The sequence below is a fragment of the Sarcophilus harrisii genome, chromosome 4 (assembly GCF_902635505.1).
Source record: "Sarcophilus harrisii chromosome 4, mSarHar1.11, whole genome shotgun sequence".
Lineage (NCBI taxonomy): Eukaryota > Metazoa > Chordata > Mammalia > Dasyuromorphia > Dasyuridae > Sarcophilus > Sarcophilus harrisii.
The window spans coordinates 106974104-106988005 of NC_045429.1; positions in this window are offsets into that span (position 1 = coordinate 106974104).

A 13902-nucleotide genomic window follows, 5' to 3' on the forward strand; every position below is an offset into this window, starting at 1 on the left:
GGTGTATAGGTAAGTGCTGGAAATCAAAGGACATCTCTGGAACTGGCTTTCTCCACATGCTTGCAGCTCCAGAGAGATCATGGGGTGTTTTTTTTTGGTTGTTTTTGTTTTTTGACTCTCCTAGATCTCTCCTGAACTCCTTTTCTTTCTCTTATCTCCAAAGTATCTCTCTCATGAATGCCATACTCCATGCCATGAACTTAGGAATCTCTCAGATAGTTAGAAGTCATATCTCCCTACATGCAAGCCATATCACACAGTTGTTCTTCAGGAAAATTCTCAATTTACCTGGAGAAAATATATTAAATTATTCCCTGGATCAAAATATTTTTTCAGACTTGCAAAAATCAGCCAGATTCAACTTGAAACCTATACACAAACATCTTTAAAACAATAAAGGTGATTTTCCTATCTTACCAGGTAATCAACTTACCATGCCATCGAAACTAAAGGAAAACAATTATGCATCAACAATGCTTGCGATCAGACATGATATCATACAACATATTCATAACTTCAGCAATGATGTGACTAAATTATATGCAGGACACAGGACAAAGAGTACATCCTGTGTAGATAGTACACAGCAATTAATTATAAACAACAAAAGAAAGCCTGGCTAAGAAAACAAAGCTAGATACCTGTAACAATAACTCTAGCAATAAGTTTATATTGAAAAATAAATAACATGCCTTAAGAATCGGCTTAAAGTTGTGTTCATCAGGATATAGTTCTCTGGTTAGAGGAGAAAATGTGTGATTGAGGCAGCACAGAGCTGTGCTTTTATCACCACTTAGTAAATAATCACCAACCCCACAGTGTCCAAGCAATATTTTGTGCATAATAGACTACAGCAGCCATGGAATTGGCCCTTCCACAAGCAATACAATGAAGAATTTTAAACAATTTGTACCAATCTTAGAAGCAAATACTTAGAAGAAAACCAGTTGGATTAGTTCTGTTCAAAGATTTTTAAGAAGACAAGCAGAAAGGAAAGCAAAAGGAATACAATCGTCTAGAGTAAGAGGAAAGGTTAGAATTTGCTACTTTTCATAATTGAGATGTCTGAGGGAAAAAAAAGTATACAAATATAGAGATAAGGGTAGGAGAATAAGTCTCACAGGAATCTCACTTTTATCTGAAATGGACAAAGGAAGGATGAATGCATAGTTTGATGTGGAAATACATCAGACTCAACAGGGAACAAGCAAAGATGGGGCAAGTTATTGAGGGAAGATAATTCTGGGGAGGGAATTAGTCTCAAGGAAAATAAATTTCCTTCTCTTGAAGGAAGGATTAATGGGGAAGGGAAAAGGAGGAAGCAAAGAATTGGCATCAAAGAGAGCAAGTATCAGTGGTAGACAAAATGTGGCATATGAATGTAATATAATAATATTCTATTGTAAAAAGAAAAGTAAAGGTGATCATGCAGAAGAATTCTGGGCTATATGAATTGATTCAGAAGGAAAAGAGCAGAATCAAGAAAACAATATTGTAAAAAAAACAAATTAAAAAAACCTTTAAAAGATTTAACTTAAAAACTGTGTTCAATGCAATCACTCATCGTGTTTCCAGAGTACTGATGATAAATGTTTCTTTTGGAATATAAATGCAGATTTTAAAATAATAACAAATCAATTCTAATGACTGATTTTGATCAGTCTAGTTTTCTTTTGCTGGCTATTCTCTGTTTTTGCTCTTTCTGATCTCCAAGCAAGTAGGTGGTATGGGCATCAGAATTATAAACTGAATTGACAACAGGGACAGACTGGTGATTCTTAGGTTTGTGCTTTATTGGTTGTTTTTACACTCTAGAAGTCTCTGTAGCAGCAATAATTGTCAAGAAAGAAGTTCCTTTCAAAGTTTAATCCTCTTGCCCTGTAATAGTACACACCTTCACTGGAAGCATCATTTTCAGTGCCCACATCTGGCTTAGATGGTCTTTATAAACTGATGGATGTTCTCTTTCTTTCATGATTCTGATCTTGTTCAATAAATGAGAACCATCAATTCTCTCTACCTGCTCATTGAAAAGTCCAATAACTCTCTTATGGGCAATAAGTGCTTATAATGAATAGTCTTCTTAGGGCTGTCTCTATTGTCTTTGACTAGTTTGAAAACAGACAAGCTGTTATTTCTCAATACCTTTGTATGGGTTAGCTTTCCATCGGTCAGCTCACTTGGGGGGCCCCTGCATGCCAATTTTTTTTTTAATTATAGCTTTTTATTTACAAGTTATATGCATGGGTAATTTTACAGCACTGACAATTGCCAAACCTTTTGTTCCAATTTTCCCCTCCTTCCCCCCCACCCTCTCCCCCAGATGGCAGGTTGACCAATACATGTTAAATATGTTAAAGTATAAATTAAATACAATATAAATATACATGTCCAAACAGTTATTTTGCTGTATAAAATGAATCAGACTTTGAAATAGTGTACAATTAGCCTGTGAAGGAAATCAAAAATGCAAGTGAACAAAAATAGAGGGATCATGCCACATTTTTCAACAGAACTCTGTCTCCTTATGAAAGGTCTTGACAATATCCTCCGGTATTCTATGATCTTTGATTTTATTCTCAGCTCTTTAGTTAAAGCTGGGCCTAGTGGATAGGCTTTCTCCAGCTTTTCTATCAAGTAAGAATTCTACAGATGCGACAGCTGGGTTGGGAAATGGAAAGAGTACTAGACCTAGAGTCAGAAAGAGTTCTGGACTCCAAATTTGGCCTCAGATAATCACCAGTTGTTTGATCCTGGGTCATTTAACCCAATTTACCTCAGTTGCTCATCTGTAAAATGAGTTAGAGAAGGAAATGACAAATAGAAATCAATAGGGAAGCATGGTTCTTGACTAAACAGTGGCAAATATAGTCTAAAGCTGATGGAATTCCTGGTTCTAATTTCTGGAGGAATTGGATCCATGTACTACATTTGTTATGGTCTCAGAGTTCCCAACATGTAGATGCAGGCTCCACATCTAATTGTATATGATGAGGATAGTTGTAGATTTATTATTACCTGCCAAGACCAACTTGAACAGTCACTCTTAAAATCTTTACCTAGGTCAAAGGAGATTCTGGCAGAGAATCTGTATAATGAAAAATATCTTTCTCATAACACTTTGGCAGCAGGAAATACTTTTTACTTTCTGGCTGGGTATGTTTAAGGATACCTGATCAAATGGTCATCACCACTACATTGGGTAGTGTATCAGGTCACTATCAGTATAGTACAAAGTCATACTAGTACAGTAGTATAAGATCATTATATTGCATAATATTATATGATAAGCATATTAGAGAAGTTAACAAAAAGTGTTGTATTGGTATGAGGAAGAACTTTTCAATGAATGGCAAGATCATTGGAGGAAAGGAAATTTAAAATGGGTTTTTAAAAATGGGTAGATATTCAGAAGATAAAGAGATGAAAGGAAAGAGAGCAATCTGAGCCAACATTTTTGAGGTAGCAGAGAATAGGGTGTGTCTGAGGGACAGAGAGGTCATAAAATCATAGAATGTTGAATTTGGAAGAGACTTTAGATACAGCAAACTTATATGCATCCTTCAGACTTCAGGTTTGGAATATTTCTCAATCATAATACAATGTAATTGAGAAATGATTGACAAAATAAATTAAAATGAAATAAAACATTGATAATATTAATTTGTAGTTTTCTAGGTCACTATGTGGTCTTCGGGGATTCATTTCTATTGAGTTTGACAACACTTATGAGGTCCAGTGCCTTCATTCTATCTTGGGGCAAATGGGTTGCAAGAGGTTAACACTATATGTGGTAAAGAGACTTACTTACAGGACCTAGTAAATGCTAAGGGATAAGACATTTAATTCCAGATTTGATGCATTTGTACTATGTGCCTCCAGTTTGTCTGCAGTATAACACTGCCAGAAGGAAGTAATATAATTCAGTTTTACAAGTATTTGTTGAAGATCTACTATGTGTCAGACACTATGTTTAAGTACCAGAGAGACAGAGGCAAAAATCAAATAGTACCTATCTTCAGGGAGCTTATACTCTACTAGGGGGAACCGAGCACACAGTTAATGTGCTCAAAGACTCTGGCTTTTTGTGTCTTTGCTTTTTTCTCTTGATGACTTTATCAGTTCCTATGTGTTCAATTATCACATCAATGTAGATGACTCCCAGAGCTAGATATCTAGCGCTACTCTGGCTCCTGAGCTCCAGTTCCACGTTACCGCCATAGATTTTCCCCCCACAATTTTTAAAAACATTTTCATTTAAAGTTTTCAGTTTTGCCAAGGGAAAATCAGAAACTTTATGAGCAAAATTACAGACCACTTTTCACACAAATTAAGTCTGATCTAACCAATTGGAAAAATATTAAATGCTCTTGGATAGGGCGCAAATATAATAAAGATGACAATATTACCTAAACTAATCTATTTATTTAGCGCTATACCAATCAGACTCCCAAAAAACTATTTTAATGACCTAGAAAAAATAACAACAAAGTTCATATGGAAAAACAAAAGGTCAAGAATTTCAAGGGAATTAATGAAAAAAAAAATCAAATGATGGTGGCTTAGCTGTACCAGATCTAAAATTATATTATAGAGCAGCAGTTACCAAAACTATTTGGTATTGGCTAAGGAATAGATTAGTTGATCAGTGGAATAGATTAGGTTCAAGGGACAAAACAGTCAACAAATATAGCAACCTAGTCTTTGACAAACCCAAAGATCCCAGCTTTTGGGATAAGAACTTACTGTTTGATAAAAATTGCTGGGAAAATTGGAAACTAATATGGCAGAAGCTAGGCATTGATCCATACTTAACGCCGTACACCAAGATAAGGTCAAAATGGGTTCATGACCTAGGCATAAAGAATGAAATTATTAATAAATTAGAGGAACATAGGATAGTTTACCTCTCAGACCTGTGGAAGGGGAAGGTCTTTATGACCAAAGCAGAACTAGAGATCATTACTGATCACAAAATAGAAAATTTCGATTATACCAAACTGAAAAGTTTTTGTACAAACAAAACTAATGCAGACAAGATTAGAAGGGAAGCAATAAACTGGGAAAATATTTTTACAGTCAAAGGTTCTGATAAAGGCCTCATTTCCAAAATATATAGAGAATTAACTCTAATTTATAAAAAATCAAGCCATTCTCCAATTGAAAAATGGTCAAAGGATATGAACAGACAATTCTCAGATGAAGAAATTGAAACTATTTCTAGTCATATGAAAAGATGCTCCAAGTCATTATTAATCAGAGAAATGCAAATTAAGACAACTCTAAGATACCACTACACACCTGTCAGATTGGCTAAGATGACAGGAAAAAATAATGATGATTGTTGGAGGGGATGCGGGAAAACTGGGACATTGATGCATTGTTGGTGGAGTTGTGAACGAATCCAACCATTTTGGAGAGTAGTTTGGAACTATGCTCAAAAAGTTATCAAACTGTGCATACCCTTTGATCCAGCAGTGTTACTACTGGGATTATATCCCAAAGAGATTATAAAGAAGGGAAAGGGACCTGTATGTGCACGAATGTTTGTGGCAGCCCTTTTTGTAGTGGCTAGAAACTGGAAACTGAATGGATGTCCATCAGTTGGAGAATGGCTGAATAAATTGTGGTATATGAAAATTATGGAATATTACTGTTCTGTAAGAAATGACCAACAGGATGATTTCAGAAAGGCCTGGAGAGACTTACATGAACTGATGCTGAGTGAAATGAGCAGGACCAGGAGATCATTATATACTTCAACAACAATACTAGATGATGACCAGTTCTGATGGATCAGGCCATCCTCAGCAACGAGATCAACCAAATCATTTCTAATGGAGCAGTAATGAACTGAACTAGCTATGCCCAGAAAAATAACTCTGGGAGATGACTAAAAACCATTACATTAAATTCCCAATCCCTATATTTATGCACACATGCATTTTTGATTTCCTTCACAAGCTAATTGTACAATAATTCAGAGTCTGATTCTTTTTGTACAGCAAAATAATGTTTTGGTCATGTATACTTATTGTGTATCTAAGTTATATTTTAATATATTTAACATCTACTGGTCATCCTGCCATCTAGGGGAGGGGGTGGGGAGGGTAAGAGGTGAAAAATTGGAACAAGAGGTTTGGCAATTGTTAATGCTGTAAAGTTACCCATGTATATATCCTGTAAATAAAAGGTTATTAAATAAAAAAATAAATAAATAAATAAAGTTTTCAGTTTTAAATTCTTTCCTTCCCTCCTTTCCCTCCCCAAACCATGAGATTGTAAGCAACCAGATATAAGGCTATCTATACATGTGCAATTATGTAAAACTTTTCTATTTTAGTCATGTTGTACAAGAAGATGCAAATTAAAAAAAGTTAAACAAAAAGTGAAAAATAGTGTTTCATTCGATGTAAGTTTTTTCCCTGGAGATATATAGTATGCTTCATCTTTGGTCTTTGAGATTGTCTTGAATCATTGTATTGCTGAGAAAAGCTGTCTAATATCCCTAAGTCTATCAAAGCTAAGTTAATCATCGCACAATGTTGCTGTTACTGTGTACAATGTTCCCTTGGTTCTGTTGACTTCACTATGCATTTGTTCATGTAGTCTTTCCAGGATTTTCTGAAATCATGCTACTTGTCATTTCTTGTAGCACAATAATATTCTATTACAATCATATATCGCAGCTCGTGGCATTTCTGTGGGACATTTTGAACTGGATGTCCTATAAATATCCCAAATTCACCACCTCTAAAAGCAGAATTCATTATCATCTTTGTCCCCACATTCATTTCTGGATTTCTTTATTTCCATCCAGGGCACCAGCATCCTTCCCGTCACCTAGTCCTATATCATACACTCCTCCTTCCCCCCTCCTATAAATAAATAAATCTTGTTAATTCTGCCAATACAACATTTCTCACATTTGTCCCTTTCCCCCTATTCACAGAATGACCACCACTCTAATTCAGATTTAACACACCTCCCACCTGGACCCCCATAATACTTAATTCGTCTTCCTACTTCAAGTCTAACTTCTCCCACCTATCGTCCACACAACTGTCAAATTGATATTCCAAAAGTGTAAGTCTGACCACAGTACTTTTCTGCCCAATAAATTCCAGTGAAAGTATAGTTTAGGGAAGAAATCTTTGAAGACATGGAAAAAACCTGGGTTTTCCTCTAGCTGAATGATTGGACAAATCATTTAAGTGTCCTACTTTCCTCGTTTGTAAAATAAAGAGGTTGTACTAGTGTATTATATTACCTGTAGGATCAAACTAAAAACTCCAATGGTATTTTAAGCCCTGTTTAACCTGGTTCCACCTTCTAGAGGAAGTCTTTCCTTATCCCTCTTAATTCTAGTTTCTTTCCTTTGTTGATTATTTCCTCTTAGCTTTTTTTTTTTTGTAAAGTTATTTACATGTTGTCTGCTTCCCTAGATTGTGAGGTCCTTGAGGGGAGAAATTGCCTCTTTCATTGTAACCCCTGGGCTTGGAACAGTGCCTGGCACATAACTGGTGCTTAATAAATGTTTATTGACTGCCTCCAACTTACTCTTCAAGACTTTTTTTTTCCATTACTCTCTCTTATTTGAAAACAATTCTCCATTTCATTAATTCCCCAGATGCTTTGGTTTAAACAACTTGGATTTTCTTACTGTTTCTTTCACTTAACATCTTACCATATATAGAGTTGTCCCCTACTGCCTGCAATGAGCTGTTTTCCCTTCTATTTACCTGGCTCTCCAGTTCAAGGGCCTTCTCTCTGAGCCTTTTCTATTCCTCACAACTACTAGAGCTTTCCCACTCATCTGTCCATCCATAAGAATGTGTTGCATTTGTGTATACATTGTTTCTGTAAAATATAAACTCCTTGAGAATAATCCTTTTACTTTCTTTCCTAGATCCCCAGCATCTAGCACGAGACCTGGTACACAGGTATGTAATAAATACTTGTGATTGATTTGGGATATTACTATACAGACTAGGCTATTTTTCTTTTAAAGGTATCAGTAATGTCCTCAAGACTTAATTGGCTAAACTTTAGATGGAAAATGCCATTCACATCTAGAGAGAGAACTATGGACAATAAATGCAGATCAAAATATACCATTTTTACCTTTTTTTCTTTTTTTTTTTTGTTTTTTGTTTTTTGTTTTCTCATGATTTTTATCTCTTGTTTTGAAATTTCTTTCCCAACATTACTCATATGGAAATATGTTTAAAATGAATGTACATGCATAACCTCTATCAGAGTGCTTGCTAGCAATGGGGACAGGGGGGTAAGAGAGGAAGAAAAAAAAATTTCATAACTCAAAATCTAACAAAAATTAATATTGAAATCCATCTTTATTTGTAATTGGAAAAATAATATGCTATTATAATAATTTTTTTTTAAAACTGGCACAGGGAACTAAGGTGTGAGGGCACTGATGGAGATCTGACTGACCTAAACACCAAAGCCAGATTATGAGAGTGTAGAAAAAACTGATCTTTTTCAACTAAAATGTGGTCAGCACAGTCAGGGAAGCCATGCTCATCTGAATCAATGCTGTATCCTTGCTGAGGTTATATCTAGGTTATAACAAAAAAAACCAACTTCATTTTGTTAACATGGCTAGTTGGGAGAGCATTGATCTTGGAGTCAATTCAAGTCTCTCAAGTCTATGTCTAGAATCAAGGCTCTAGACAACTCTCTAAGACTAAATTAGAGGAGAAAGCCCTGATTTGCATCAGGTGGGGAATTTTCACTCTCAATTCTCCCCTAATGAATCATTGTTTCAGTTCACCCTCAAAAGGAACCACAGAGAGATCAAATGATGCTTCTCCCCCCTTCTCCCCCAAGGTCCTTGTTATAATGCAGATAAAAGGCCTTGGGCTATCGTGGGGATAAAGTGCCAATAGCTCACTCCCATTAGCACTCAATTTTATCCAATAAAATACGATTATAGGGCTTAGAACTCAAAGACCTCAGTCTATTTTCAATATAAATTTATCCATTGAGCTAATTGTCACCTTGGAAGGCAAAAAGAGTTTGACCCCAAGGGGAAGACTATGGGAGAGGAGGGAAAGGAATTTGCACTGTTGGTGAAACTATGAATTGATCAAGATTCTAGAAAACAATTAGAATTATGCTTTTAAAAAATTCCTAACTATATGAGTCTTTTAATTTAGTAATGCCATTATTTGACATGTACTTTAAAGGGTCAAAACATAGAGAGAGATCCTATCTATGCAAAAATATTTATGGCAACATATTATTTAGTGAGAAAGAACTAGAATAATAGGCAATCAAATGGAAACTGACTGAATGAATTCTGACATAATGCAGAATATATGCAAGGGGATATATAAGAAATGATGAATATGAAGAATCTAGAGAAATCTTAAAAGAACTGTACGAAATGATACCTACTGAAGTAAGCAGACCCAGAGAACAATTTATACAATGGCTACAATCGTGGAACTCCTATCAGTGTAGTAACCAATGATGACTTTAAAAGACAGTTAAGTAAGCTTGGATTTCAGGTTCAATCTTCCTCTTCCTCTTTCCCCCCATGATCCTTGCCTTTGAATGACACAAATCTGGACTAAGTGAAAGCCATAGGAAAACCTATTTAGAATAACTAGATTAGATAGTCAGTAGAAATGTAATTACTTCCCTTAGCCCAATAAGAGAAGAAAGAAATGAAAAAAACAGAAACATACTCAGTTATATTCATTGGCACATTAGATTGACAGATAAATAGACAGATATAGATATATATGTATGTCTATATATGTATATTTATATAGGTATTTCTATATGTATATACACACAGATATGTGTGCATATATAATTATATATATATACCTATGTATATGTGTATACATATATAGTTATACTATATATGCTTGTGCTCTTTTTTTTTCAAATAACAAATCATTTAGTATAAAGTAGCAAAATAAATAACAAGGAAAAATTAAAGAGAAAAATCATTTTCAGCCTCTTAATACTTGAAAGCATACAATCTTCCACAGACTCTCATCATTCTAAGGAAGTGAACACTTCCATGCAAATAAAGTGCATAGATTGATTGATAGAGCACTTAAGTACTTGTGTGCTGTATTCTGTATTCAATACTTAGGAAATTTAGACAGTCCCTTCCCTCAAGGAGCTTGCCTCCTAGCAAGAGAGGACACATAAAAAGGATGTGAAAAACTGAGGGGGGAGTGGTTTGGGGAGGAGAGAAGATACTGGGAAGGGGGCAAGATGAAGTGAGGGTATGAGGAAAAATGGGATGGTTTCAGTTTGAAGAGAGCATGAAAGCTGGTGTGATGTTTTCTCAAATGGGGATTGAGGAAGAACTTACAAATTAGAGGAAAAGGTCATGGGGATGGCAGCATTTTGAGCATGAGAAGGCCTCTAGGGCAGAGGTGGATATCTTTAATAAAACTCTCATACACTTTCCCCCTCCCCCTCAGTCACACAACCCAGAGTTGATTGGTCTGAGAACTATTTCACTAAACTTGCTCTCTAGTTAAACCAAAGTTCCTATAAAGGGGTTAACAATGACACGGAATGCATGTTATCTATATATTTACGTACAATAAAGTATTTGAAATTTTAAAAAAGTAAAATTTTGGCAAAAAGGTAGCAGTTTAAAAATATAAAGTAAGGCATTCATTTTCAGACATAGCCAATATGTTGGGTTGTTCTAATTTACTATTTATCATTGTTCAGTTATGTCCAACTTTTTGTGACCCTGTTCATGGGTTTTCATAGCAAAGATACTGGAATGGTTTTACATTTACATTTACAGATGAGGAACTGAGGTTCAAATATAAATTAAATGACTTGCCCAGAGTCACATAGCTAGTAAGTGTCTGGGGCTGGATTTGAACTTAGATCTTCCTAATTCTACACCTAGTGTTCTATCTACTGCACCACCTCTCTGCACTGGTATACTTCTAGTTTATTATACTAAGACACTGAAGGATTAAATAGTAAGTACCTGTGGCATCCAAAGTGCTTCTTTCTTAACGGGATGAGTTAGAGTAGATAAATAGGCACACAGATGGATAGAGATTCATTTAACTACAAGAGTCACTGGTGTTAGCCATGGTCCTTACCCCACAAAGGGTGTGAGGGAGGATTTCTGCATTTTATGTCATTTGTACAAGAGTTATGATCAGGAGTACTCTTCGTTGGCCCACAATTTCACATATACTGTCACTTTAAGGTAATTTAGGAGCAACTAAGTGACAACTAAGCACGCTGAGACATAGCATTTTAGAAATGGGAAGCTGGAGAGTTTTTCTCTTACTTGAACTATTGCTTGGGTCTGACGAACTTAGAATCATGGAATCTCAGACTCTGATCTGAAACATGAATCTCATTAATCTCTTCCCCCTACCTTGAGGCAATTGGGATTAAGTAATTTGCCCAGGGTCACACAGCTAGAAAGTGTTAAGTGTTTTAGATCACATTCGAACTCCAGTCCTCCTGACTTCAGGGCTGGTGCTCTATCCACTGTGCCCCCTAGCTGTCCCCTCATCTAAGCATCACAACAACACTGGCAGGTAGATGCTATTGTTATTCCCATTTTACAAATGAGGAAACTAAGGCAAATTTAAGTTTGCCTTAACTTAAAATCACTGAAGTAATTTGCCCAGGTCACACAGCTAAGAAGTCTTTGAAACTAGATTTGAACTCATCTTCCAGAATCTAGGTCCAGTGCCATCTAGCTGCCTCAGGTAGACATATTATCTCATTTGAGGCTCACAACAGGTGAAGTGGGGATTATTATCTCCATTTTACAGATAAGAAAACTGAGGTCAAGGACTTATCCACTGTCCCACTGCTACTCAGTGCCAGAGGCAGGATTGAAATACAAGCATTCCTAATTCCTCATTCTGCCTTATTTTTCATTTACTACATTAGCAGAATCAAATCCCATTAAACCGTATATGAGGATCCCCGCGGGCCACATATTGACTTAGAAAACGACATTTTAACATCTTCTCTGTTCTACTGCATTTTTATTTATTTTGTCAATTATTTCTCAATTGGATTTGTTTGTGTTTTGTGTTTTTTTTTCGCTGCTTTAGATTGTGTTTTTTGAGACTTCTTCTCGATACCACCTAGTTCCTTCCTTTTTCTTAGATACGTTTCAAATATTTGTTTCATTCAAATTCAATTTCAAATCTTCAAATACCTTTGAAATAGAAAGATACCATTCAAATATTTGAAAAACATAGGTCACATCTTGCCTAAATCTCCCTCTCTGGAAGATAGCAACAGAGCAGTTCGGGTTGTAACATGACAATCAGGTCTACAGCTATCGAGGAGTATTTTGATTAAGTTGCTTCTGATGCCATCTTCATTAGCCAGTGTCTTAGATTGTGAGCTCCTTGAGGGCAGGATTTTGGGCCCAAAACAGGAAGATCATAATAAGTCATCTACAGTAAAAAAGATACCTGGGCTGTACATAAGATTAGAATGTTTTTAATCCTGCTGCTCCCCACCCCAGCCTTCTCTCTCCTTTTGAACCTAGCCACCCCTCTGACCTGTTGAAAGTCCTTGCTTTATCCTTATTTCTTCTGTGGTTTGACAATCTGGCACCTACTTCCCCTCTTCATGCATGAACCTCCAGGGGAAAGGGACTCTAGGAAAGTGAGCTATCATTAAAAATGTGGAAATATGTTTAGAAGAATTGCATATATTTAACCTATATTGGATTACTTAATGTTTAGTGTAGTAGGGTAGGAACAAGGGAGGGAGAAAAATTTGGAACACAAGGTTTTGCAAGGGTGAATGTTTAAAATGATCTTTGCATGTATTTTGAAAATAAAAAGTTATTATTAAAAAACGAGTTAGCCATCTTTAAGAATAAATAGTCTCACAAAGAGAGAGAGACAGTGAATGCTGCTCCAGAAGGGAGGCTAAGATATAATATAGACTCCTTTATCTAACGCTGGACTAAAACATCTGATTTTCTTAGAGAGAGTTATCAGCTCCAGGTTCACCAAGTATAGGCTGTGAACTTTGCCTTCAACCCTTGTAAAGGCTGATAAAGGACGCCATGACTTCCACTAATGTGGTTAGAGGGTTGTTGCTGATTAAGATGTGTGTGATGGAAAAGTAGTATTGAGGCTTGCTGTTTGCAGATAGCAGTCTTGGAATTGTTATGGGGATTAATAATTAATTCTTCACCGGGCTCCAAAGGTGAAACACAAGTGGTTTTTCAAAATAATAAATAAATCCAGACTCTTTAGAATAAGCAAAAAGACCCTTCCCAGTCAAAGCTATGTCATTCCCTGTGTCATCCCCTGTGTTCCTTTTCCTCATCCCCCAGATGGTCTCTTGGCTCCTTCCAAGAAAAACTGATCATCCATCCTGCACAATTCCATGACTCTGTCCCACCCCACAACTTCCAGAAAGTCTATGTTGCTGCCTTCCTCAGAATGTCCCCTCTCCCCACTTCCTGACACATACCAGCATTCTTCCAGTGATGATGAAATTTGCTGAAATTTATAGCAGACGAGAATTTCAAAAGCACTTCACATAAGGTATCTCACTTGAACCTCACAAGTGAGGTTGTACCTATAAGTACAGAAAATATTATTATATGATTATTCCCATTTTACAGCTGAGGAAACTGAGACTCAGAGGGGTTCAGTTATAACTAGTGAAGGTCAGAATCAAGATTAGAATCCAGGTCTTCATGGTACAATGAATAGACCACCAGTCCTGGGGTTAGGAGGATCTGAGTTCAAATATTAATATTTACTAGCTGTGTGACCCTGGACAAGTCACTTAAAACACAACTGCCTCAAGGGAAAAAAATAATGTGCCCTCCCTCTCCCCTCAAAAAACTCAGGTCTTTCTGACTCCAAATCTATGTTCTTCTTTAAA